Source organism: Ambystoma mexicanum, chromosome 2p (genome assembly GCF_040938575.1).
Source record: "Ambystoma mexicanum isolate Mex_15411 chromosome 2p, UKY_AmexF1_1, whole genome shotgun sequence".
Lineage (NCBI taxonomy): Eukaryota > Metazoa > Chordata > Amphibia > Caudata > Ambystomatidae > Ambystoma > Ambystoma mexicanum.
The window spans coordinates 671767635-671779734 of NC_090923.1; positions in this window are offsets into that span (position 1 = coordinate 671767635).

Consider the following 12100-nt stretch of genomic DNA (forward strand, 5'->3'; position numbering starts at 1 on the left):
CCGTCCAAGGCCACAATATGTATTTTTGGGGGGATACACCTCTGCCAATCCACGGGGTCTTCGTAGAATCTGTCTCCCATGGGTAGAATACAATCAAGGCAAGTTTCTTTGTAACCGACGTAAGACTGCACTCTCTTTTAAGCAGCGCTGCCTCCGAGGCCTTAGACATTGTCCATTTTACCATGTCGGTGTACCAAACGGATATTGACCGCCTTCTGAACCGGTTCGAGAGCATATTCCAGGGAGTAGGCAAGCTGAAAGGAGATCCTATTAGACTATACATTGATCGGTCCGTGAGCCTGACAGCCCTAAAGCACATAAGGATAATGTTCCATCTAAGGGCACAAATAGAGAAGGAACTCCAATCACTGATTGACATGGATATCATCGAAAGGGTAGAAGGTCCGACACCGTGGATGTCCCCCATCGTAGTGGCAGCCAAGCCCAAACAGCCTGGAGCAGTCCACATCTGCGTAGACATGCGGCTACCAAACGCCGCTATCAAGAGGGAAAGACACCTCACGCCCACGCTGGACGACATCGTGGGTGAGCTGCAAGGGGCCAAAGTGTTTTCCAAGCTAGATTTAAGATTAGGATATCACCAGCTGGAACTTCACCCAGAGTCACGCTACATAACCACTTTCACCACCCACAAAGGGTTATATCAATTCAAAAGACTGAGCTTTGGAGTCTCGTCTGTGGCAGAGGTGTTCCAAAACGTCATCCGTGGAGCCCTGGCGGGTCTAAAAGGAGTCATCAACATGAGCAACGACATCTTGGTCTTCGCGCAGTCGGAGGCCGAACATTTGAAATTTGAAAAGGCTGGAACGTGCACTGTACAGACTCACAAGTCTAGGCCTAACGCTACACAGGTAGAAGTGCGAGTTCTTCAAGGACCGCATCGAGTTCTTTGGATTTGTTTTCCACGCCGGAGGCGTCTCTCTGGACCCGGAGAAGGTGCAAGACATTCTCAAAGCGGCCCCCCCAGAATCACCATCCGAGATTAGAAGCTTTCTGGGCATAGTGAACTACTGCGGGAGGTTCATTCGTGATCTGGCATCGCTATCAGAGCCCCTGTGGGCTTTGACGAGAAACGACATAGCATGGACATGGACAACCAAAGAACAAAAGGCATTTACAGACATCAAGAACGCACTGTCGGGCCAAGAGACAATGGCATACTTCAGCCCAGACAGAGAGTCGGAAATCGTTGTGGACGCCAGCCCAGTGGGACTGGGCACCGTACTGATGCAAGCGGAAACACATGGACATATGCGCCCCATAGCGTACGCAAGCAAGGCCCTCACGGAGACCGAGAGAAGATACTCTCAAATTGAGTGGGAGGCTCTGGCCATACTGTGGGGATGCAAGCATTTCCGACTGTACGTTTTGGGCAAGCCGAACACAAGCCACTCATACCAATCATGGCTGGGGCATCCTCCAAACCACCAGTGCGAATCGAACGGTGGATGCTGTCCTTGATCGAGTAAGGAGTAAGACTGCAATATTGGCTGGGCACCCACAACCCAGCAGACTACTTGTCCAGGCACCCTGGGGCTGGTCGTGATCAAGACAACCTCGAGGTGGTGGACTGCGTCGGAATGGTCCACAACATTGTGGAGGCTGCTTTGCCGGTAGCACTGTCACGTCATGAAATAGTTGAGGCGTCCGATGATGACGAGGTATTCAAAGTCGTCAGAGCAGCGATGGGCAACGGTGAGTGGAAAGATGTGCTTACCAACAATGCCAGATGGGAGGCCGGTGCACAGAAGGACCTGCAAGTGATGTGGAAGGCATGCAATGAACTCTCGGTGACCGAGGATGGACTCCTGCTACGAGGTCGACAGATTGTCATCCCGCGAGTTCTAGTGGTCAGGGTGTTGAAGCTAGCCCAAAATGGGCACCAAGGGGCAGCCAAAACAAAAGCGCACCTGAGACCAAAAGTTTGGTTCCCCGACTTGGAGCGGCGTGTAGATGATTTTGTGCGTGCCTGCATTCCTTGCCAGACTGCTAGTCCGGCTGAAAGAGGCCCACCAATAAGGTCCATGGAGAGAAACGAACAACCATGGGGGACGGTGCATGCCAATTTTGGATCAATGGGGAGAGGAATGTACTTCCTGGGCATAGTAGACCAGTGGTCAAGATACCCAGAAGTTGAACTTGTGGATTCAACGGCGTGTGACCACACCATTTTGGCACTAGAAAAGATCTTTGCCACCCACGGGTTCCCGATAGAACTGTGCTCGGACAATGGCCCGCAATTCACCAGATATCTGGAAGAAAGAGGAATCAGACACAGGAGAGTCACCCCGCTCTGGCCAAGGGCAAACGGAGAAGCCAAACGGTTCATGCAAACTCTAAATAAAATCTTCAGGATTTCAATGAACGGGGGAGGAGAGCTATGCCAGAATCTCTTTGAGTTCCTCAAAGAATATCGAACGACCCCACATCAGTCCACTGATGTTGCACCGGCAGAAGCATTGTTCAGCCGCTGCCCCAGAGGACTATTACCAGATTTGGAAGGGAGAACACCAGGGGTAATCGACGAAGAACGAGTCCAACAAGAGCGACGGATCAAGAAAGAGAAGGAAAGTGAACGGAGGAATCTCCAGGAAAAGCCAATCGGAGTAGGGGACACTGTGCTGGTGAGGAATAGACGTCCGGAAGGTAAACTGTCCCTCACATACGAACCGCTAGGGGTGATCCATGTAAAAGGGTCCATGATAACCACAGCCAACGAGCGAGGAACTATCACAAGAAATGTGTCCTATTTCAAGAAAATAGACACCAACCAGCCGGAGGAGAATCCGAGAAATAATGAGGATGTGCCCTCAGAGGCTACCCAGCCGACAACAGCACCAGAGGAAGACAGGGGCCCTGTTCCACCTGAAGCACCTGTGCCGTCCCCAGAGGGCAGTAAGGGGTACCCAAGCAGAGAAGGGCGCCAACGCCCATCGAGGTTCCAAGACTACTTCATGGACCCGGTGTCCTAACAGGCCGAGAACAATTTGTGCTAACTCACGTTGGGTTATTGTTTAATTGTTTCTTGTTTAAAGAAAAGGAGGAATGTTGCGTAGTACGCAAAGGTTATGAGCATGTGTGAGCCTCGTTCCGGCTCGTGCATGCGTGTGTGAATAAACAAGGTCCTGAGACGGCAATTGCCGCTGGGACCCCATACCAACAAGACGTATCCTGCATATACTTACCTGGTATGTGTGTGTATGCGTGTGGGGCGGCCTGGGGCACAGCCAAAGGCTAACAAGTTTGTGATTAATTAATTATATGTGTTTATTTGAACAGTAACACTTAAACCCCCTTCTCCTCCAAACACTACTGAAGTGTAGTGCCTTGACAGCCAGAGGCGCAGACAGGATTGTCTAACAATTGGGGCTAAATGTAGTTGGGGCCTGTGCAATGACATTAACACATTACTATCTGTAAATGCCCACACCATACTTGCCTACATTTGAAAATCAATAACCCTATGATTTATGCCCCGCCCACATCCACACGTGGCTCTGCCCACACACCCCGCCCACCTGTCAAAAAATGTAAACTCGGGTGTTGTAGCTGTTATTAGTAATATGTCGGAGGATCTTAAATTTCGCTGCCGCACCAGGCATTGTGTTCTACAGGCGAATTCAGATTCCACCAACCCCCTCCTCCTTGAACGGCGCAGGCTGTGACTCTGCCCCAACCCCCCTGAAACAGTGAGCGGCACGGCAGGCCTGCCATCAAGAATTTCAGAGAAGGAAGGGAGGACAACCCCCCCTGGCCCCTCCCGATCCTCCCTCAGAGTAGCGGTTTCAGCAGCAGCTGAGCGGCAGGCATGGCAGCATTTGAGAAAGAAAAAACAAGCTGTCAGTGCCGTCCACACAAGACCGAGTGAGGAGACACGGCCCATTAAAATCAGGGAGAGAATTGTCTCTCCTGCCGTAGCAGGAATCCGGCAGGCTAAAGGAACACCGGCCTGCGCCCGGATCGAGAGGTACTGTGGTGTGTCAAGCGCAGCCGGAATCACGGCCTGTCTCGCGCAGTCCTGAAAGGATGAGGGGGGAAAAAAACTAAAAGCTGCCCGCTAGTAGTGTGCAGGCCAGGAACATTTACGCAGTTTCCTGGTCCCGTCCACACCTCCACCCGATTGGCTAGGGGCAGCATTCTTTTGCAGCCAATCGGATGGAGGCTCTGACGGGACCAGCAACAACATCAAAAACCCTGAGATTCCAGGGTCTTCCCTGGAGATCCAGAGAAATGGATAAAAACCCAGAAGCCCTCATTACAAGTCTGGCGGTGGACCATGGTGCTATTAGCACCATGGTCCATGCCGGATTCCGCCATGGTGGATGGCGGAATTACCCCCCCATTCCAAGGTGAGTGGGGCGGTAATTCCCCATTCACCATTTGCCCTTCCCCATTCCCATTTTTGCCCCATAGGGCATAATGGGGATGGGGAAGGCGCTAATTACGGCACCGTAAATTACGGTGCCGTAATTAGCACCAAGGTCGCTTAGCGCCTTGGACTTTAACGCCTGCAAAAAGCAGGCGTTAAAGTGTGAATCAGGCGTTAAGGGTTAACGGCGCCGACGGCGCCGTTAAACCCTTAACGCCTGACTTGTAATGAGGGCCAGAGTATCTGGGAAAAACCCAGAGGTTAGGCAGGTATGGCCCACAGTACTGCAGAGTGGACATTTACAGATTTTGGGCACACATGCCCTACCCTGCCTACTCCTCTGTAATGAAAGCCCCTGGCCCTCATTACAACCCTGGCGTTAAGTATTCTACATTACCGGCATGGCGCAACTAACGTGTCTGTGCTGGAGCAAAGCCGTAAAAAGCGGCACATTACGACCCATCGGGCACGAGCATTGCGCCATGCCGGTAATCTAAACTACGCCATGGCGTTAATGCCCCCAAAACGGCACCTACCGGCATTGTATGCCGCGCAAGGTGCACTACCGCCACCCCGGCCACCGATCTGAGCGGTGACCGTAATTAGCGGTCACCGCAATTAGCGGTGACCGTAAATAAGCCGAACCGGAAGTAGCGTCATCGAGGCGGAACGGGAAAGAGCACGGCGGCCATCTTTAAAAACACAATCCATTTGCATCCTCCGCAACCAGTGGACATTCGACCCTGAGAACCGGCAAAATGCATCAGCTACATATTTCCTGCGAGAAAATGCCTAAAGTTGCGAAGAAAACTTGTGACCGCCAGCGGCAGGACCGTTTCACCAGGGAAGAGCTGAACATGTTGGCGGAGACCCTCCAGGAGAACGCCGCTGTAGTGTTTTCAACCCAAATGACGAGACCGGCAATTGCAAAGAAGAAGACCATATGGGCCCTAGTTGCACAGTGGGTCAGTGCTGTGGGAACAGTACCCTGCAACGCGAGACAGTGCCGTAAGCGGTGGGATGATCTCCGGCTCCACGTTAGGAGCATCCTATCTGCAAACAGGAACATGGGCATGGCAACCGGGGGAGGATCAGAGTCCCCAATAAAATTGCAGCCCTGGGAGGAAATCTGTGCCACTACAATCGGCATCGAGAGCATTGAAGGGGTAGGAGGAATGGAGAGAGGAGCCCCGACATCAGGCGATGCAGGTAGGTGCCTCAAATCAAGCCATGCAAAAGTCACTGAAGTCCATTCATGTGAAGCACAATGTTGCCCTATAGTGTAAATGCAACACATCAGAAGGAGACTGCCTACAGCCACATCCGACCTCAACCCTGTACACATGCAGTATGCACACCCTAACTGTAGGCACCCACATACCTCCATGCTACTTCCACACAAAAGGGAGACAATCTGTATGCCCCTGCCTCAAATGTGCCCCATCAAGTAACCAAAATGATGGCAGTCATCACAATGCCCGCTCAATGTCCGCAGACCCATCAATAACACTTTCCCTCCTTTGCTACATCACAGGCTCAAATTCCGACCTCGGCGATGAAGACACTACTGCCACCACACCTGCCAAGAAGGCCAGGACCACAGTGCCAGCAAACCAACCCTCCACCTCTGCTGTACAGACCAAAACCCCACAGCAGCCAAAATCTGTGGCAAAAACACAGGACAGGGCACTGACAGGGACCCCAGCAGGCAGCACGGTACCAGCAGCAGCAGCAGACATACCCCAAATGGTGGCCACAGAAGGGACTGGTTCTGCAGGAAGCCGCACAATCGGGGAAACTGCTGCCATTGCAGCTTCCTCTGACAGTGATGCAGGGAATGATGAGATTGATGTAGGACCCCCCACCCTCATTCCCCCTACCTGTCCCAAAGCAGCCCGCATGAAGATGCCACACAGGGGCAATTAGATGATGATTGGCCAGGCTTTCCATGCTCAGTGCATGATGTGCAGGAGGTGAGCAGCCCAATGGAAATACCACTGGCAATATCCATGGGCCAGAAAAATCAACAGTCATTGGAGGATATCATCACCCGGCAGCACCAACTCTCCTCCCTCCTAACTGAGCATGTGGCAGAATGTGGGCATGCAAGGGCAGCAATGGAGCAATGCGCAGAGACAGTGAATGCTGCAATACAGTCCTCCACAAAGGACATCTGTGCTGAACTCGCCGCGGTGCGGCACGTGCTCTCCGAACTTGTTCAGACAATTCGGGACCCAATGAGCAGCCAGGTACCTCCTCGGGTGCCAGTTCAACACCAAGCAGCCCCGTCCGCCGATCGGGCAGGAACCTGCGTAGCACAGGCAGGGGTGCCCCGGGCGGAGGGGGCTGCCAATAGTGGCCGCCCAATGGAGAAATCCAACATCAGCCACTGCATCACAGACTTCCTCACACCTTTGTAGGGAGTTCAGGGGGGAGGGTGGAGGGAAGAGTGGGTGTGTTGGGGAGTTCAGGGGGAGGGGGTGTGTTGGGGAGTTCAGGGGGGGAAGGGGGAGTGGGTCTGTTGGGGAGTTCAGGGGGGAGGGGGGAGTGGGTGTGTTAAACAAAATCACCTTTACAATACACTTTTCCTTTTTGCACAATTCACATGTGTGGACATTGCTCATTGCGTATGTGTGATTTATTGGTGAACAGTCCCCAGTGTCCATATAACAGACACACACAGTGCCCCAATTGTCATCTCCATGTGACACCCCCCATCCGCGTGTGCTAGAAACATTGGTTGATCAGAGTATGACACATTTCACGCCCCTCCTGTGCATTGCCGCCTCCCTGAGGTGCTGCCCCATCCCCACCCTCCTCATCCTCATCGTCAGGTGGTTGCAGTTCCTCGTCAGGGGGCAGGGGCACATTTCGTCTGATGCACATATTGTGTAGCATGACACATGCCATGACGATCTTTACCACCTTCTCATGGCGGTACAGGAGTGCCCCACCAGACCTGCTGATGCAGCGAAACCGTGCCTTCAGTAGACCGAATGCCTGCTCAATCACCACACGGGTACGTGTATGTGCACGGTTGAAGTCCTCCTCGTGCTGGTTCTGTGGGTTCCGGACTGGTGTAAGGAGCCACCTCTTCAGGGGATAGCCTGCATCACCTGTATGTGGGCAACAATGTATGTGTCAGTCATGACATCTAATTCAAAACATGACGTGCCACCATGGCATTCATTCAACTGTTACTTTGTACCACTTTCAAATGCACTAATGGATTCACACTATGTGACCGGTATATATTCATGGCTCTCATGGACTGTTTTGCATGCCATCCACCAATGTATGCAGGGGGGTCAAGTGCCTTGTGAGTTCCCATCCACTGTGTTCGTTCATGGCGTTTGTTTTGGTGACCTGGCACGTGTCCTGTGATATCAACGCTCACATCATTGCAACATTGCTGTCAGCCTCATAATGACCCCAATGAGCACTGCTGATGTTGATAGGGACATTTTGTGGGCCTTGGTGTCTGTGTAATGGTGTATTGATGTTTCTGTCCGTCATGTGCCTCCTTTGTGCGCAGTTATGGGGGGCAGGGCTTTCAGTTGATGGTGTTTGGTGCCGTGCATGTAGGCGCATTTCGTTGAAGTCAATGTGGTCCGAATGGGTACAATGCACTTTCAGATGGTTGTGTCATGGTTGGGACACACCTTCATTCACATGGTAGGGCTGCTTACATCAGGCATTATGTTTACAGGTGTCAGCTGACGTTTGTGTTGCTTTAGGGTATGAGCTGGCTCCATTGCCTCTGCTACTCGCAGCCAGCTAAAGTATGCATCATTCCCCTCCCTTTCAGCCAGGTGAAGTATGCATCATCCCCCCCCTTCAGCCAGGTGAAGTATGCATCATTCCCCCCCTTTCAGCCACCTAAATTATGCATCATTCCCCCCCTTTCAGCCAGGTGAAGTATGCATCATTCCTCCCCCTTTCAGCCAGGTGAAGTATGCATCATTCCCCCCTCCCTTTCAGCCAGGTGAAGTATGCATCACCCCCCCCCTTTCAGCCAGGTGAAGTATGCATCATCCCCCCCCTTTCAGCCAGCTAAAGTATGCATCATTCCCCCCCCTTTCAGCCAGGTGAAGTATGCATCATTCCCCCCCCCCCTTTCAGCCATGTGAAGTATGCATCACCCCCCCCTTTCAGCCAGGTGAAGTATGCATCATTCCCCCCCTTTCAGCCAGGTGAAGTATGCATCATTCCCCCCCGTTTCAGCCAGGTGAAGTATGCATCATTCCCCCCCCTTTCAGCCAGGTGAAGTATGCATCACCCCCCCCTTTCATCCAGGTAAAGTATGCATTGGTACGTCGATCACCTACCCACTTCACATTTCCATGGTCATGACATGAGACTCACTGAGTAGCCAGGATCTTGGCCCTGCATGTCGCTCCATGTAGCGTGGTATTGTGGAGTTCCTCAGGACCATTGAATCATGGGTTGATCCGGGGAATCGGGCACAACAATGTGTGAGGATCCTGTTGGAGTCACAGACCATTTGCACGTTGATTGAGTGAAATAGTTTACGGTTGTGGTACGGTACCTCCATGGCATGTGGGACCACCAATTCCACATGGGTGCAGTCGATGGCACCAATGCAACCAGGTATGCCGGCTAGTGCATGGAAACCCACTTTGGTGTTTGCAATCTCCTGGTCAGACCGTGGTAATGAGATGTGGTCGTCTGTGTGCTTGAGGAGGGCATCGAGCACTTGGATCAGTGTACGTGAGAATAATGGTTGTGAAATGCCATGCAAGTTCCCCACTGTGTGCTGGTAGGTGCCTGTGGCCAGGAAGTGGAGCACGGACACTACCTTCAGTAGGGGTGGGATGGCGGTGGGTGTTTCTATCATGCTGACGATGTCGTTGTGTGTCATGTCTACGATGGTGGTGATGGTGTCCCGGTCCAAACGGTACAGGGTGTGGATCTGCTCAGCGGTGAGGTTGAATGGACTGGCTCTGATGCGTGGGATTGTGGGCTGCCTGCGTGGTGGCACTGTCTGTGCTGGTGGGGCTTGCTGGCCCTGCCTTGCCCTCCTTCTCCTCCTGCGTCTCCTCTGTGCTGCCTGTTGTTGTTGTTGTAGTTGTAGCACTTGCATTGCTATCAGGTCCTCCAGCCCCAACATTGCTAGTCCTATTGGAATCATTGCGGAGTGTGACTGGGTGTGGGAAGGGGTGAGGTGTGCTCTTTTTGTACTTGCTGAGTCTGTATTGCCTCCACCTGTGCTGATTCTGTGCACCTGTGGCAGCTGGATACACTGCACATGGCCATTTACGGTTGGTTCGCGATGGCGTAATTAGCACCATGGGGGTAAGGTACTTAACAGGCTTTGTGATGGCGTTACGAGCATGTCCGCTTGGTTCGTGATTCGCGTAGCTTTGCGTCATGCCGGTATTTACGGCGTGGCAGGTCGCGTGCGCGCGACCTTGGTGCAGTTAGCGGCAGCGTTAAGTACGATGCTGCTAATGGCATCGTAGTTCACGGTCACGGGTCATGATCGGACCTAGCGGAAAACGATGCCGGTAATCATTGACCGGCATTGTTTTTCACTTACCGCCAGGGTTGTAATGAGGGCCCCTTTCAAGAGTTGGGGTCTCATTACGACCCTGGCGCTAATAGGATAACAGCGCCGTAAAAGGCTGCGGCGCCATTAACCCATTAGCGCCTTACTACGAGGTCCCTTTGCAGGACCCGACCTGAACGGCTGGTCTAGACCAGCCGTTAAAGTAAGGACCCGCAAAGGGACCTTGGTGCTAAGTACAGTACAGCAATTTGCGGTACCGTACTTAGCGCCTTCCCCAGTCCCATTGAGCCCTATGGGCAAAAATGGGAATGGGGAAGGGCCAATGTTCAATGGGGAATTACCGCCCCGCCAACCTTGGAATGGGGTGGTAATTCCCCATTGAACATTGGCGGACTCGTTACGATACCGGCACCAACCATGGTGCTAATAGCGCCCTGGTTTAGCGCCAGTATCGTAATGAGGGCCTTGGTCTTACTTTTCTGTTAGTTGCCCTGTCCCGGTTTTTTTACTTTTTGAATCTGGTCACCCTAACCCCTGCTTGTACGATGTGGCAGTCACGGCCAGCAACTCTCCGTAACGAACAGGACCATGTCGCGTTATTCAGAAAAGGCTAAAGACCTAGATTGAAAAAGATAAGACTGATTTTCTGTACCTACAGGGCCACAATGTTTCTGACTCAGCGATGGGCTCTATAAATACCTTGGACATAACCAGCAGTTCCGCTTCTCATAAACAGTCTGGGGGCTAAATTCAGGCCGAGCAGTAAACACACCCGCGTAAGAGCATTCCGTGCTAAGTACTTTTTGACACTGACACCATGGCTGGGAATTGTCACAGGAAGTTGCGTCAGACTCGGCAAACTGTCACTTACGGGATGCAGAAATAACGGGACAGATGGGGCGCCACTGGCAATTCAGGCTCACCAGCGGTTAGTTCCACGAATGTTTACTACCAGGCCACAAACGGGAGGCGTGGGAGCTGCCAGGCCAAATGTTAAGCAAAATCCAGGGCAAGGGAGGGCAGCTGCCAAAGAGCACCAGGGCAGGGCTCCCATGCAGCCCATAGGCCACTCTGTACCTGGGCTCTGCCATAGACACATTCAGACCAGGCCTTATGGGCGGGACAAGGGTGTTTGTCACAGCCCAACTTTTGTGGCACACCATTTTGTCCCGCTCATTTGTCAGGGGCCCCTTTCATTTAGATATCTTATCTACTCCCCCCAACATTTTCAGCACAGTTACTCCACTGGGCCTAACCACACAGTCCAGTGATGCAGGGCGGCACAAGGCTCGAGTACTGCGCATGCGCTTAGCAGCAGTCGTGTCCACTATGCATGTTGCACAGCATGTGGTAAAACACCAGCTTGTAACTGAACCACGACAAGATCATCAGCGCTTCCATTTTAGAAGGTTTAAATAAACAGTTGAAAACCGCAAATGTATAAAACAATGCTCATCGTGCTGGACGATGTGCCCCTCCCTTCCCCACCACAGACCCCTGTCCCGAGCTAGTTCATGAACATTCAAGATGTGTGTTTCACTTTCAAACGAATCAAAGGCGCCTTTTGTATGAAAAGCAATTACTATTGATGGCAGTTTCGGTTGCACCCTGTTTAGTCCCCATCCTTCCAGTCAATCAGCAGTCAAAACAGCCTGGCAAAAGCCTGTCGGTACACAAGAGGCGTTTTAGCAAGAAAGTCATTTCTGTATTATGGTCCTTTCGCCCCCTAAATGAGCCCCCTTGGCCAGTAGCTCCACAATCGATGCATGGGCTATCCCGTGGGGTACTCCTGCAGGATCTTTGGGACCACTGCATGCCTGAAAATACCGCTAACGGAAATTCCAAATGCAAAAATGCAGGCGCGCAGTGATTACATAGATCTGACATCGATGCCACAATGGCACTGCGGCGGACACTGCTGCAACTCCAAACTCCTTTTCGGTGTAAGGGGAGTAGGGGACACCCCCGCAATCCCCATATCCCCCTGTGCGGTGTAACAGGAATTCGACATTTTCGTTTACTGCGAATGCGCAAAAAGCGTGTATTCTGCATTTTTCTCTGTATTATGTAGTGATAGCCTCACGCACAACCCAAATCACTTTTTTTTAACTGTTCTTGCACTCTTAACAACTCAAAGGCGACCTCAAACCTGGTATGATCCTTTCTTAGACAACCTCTAT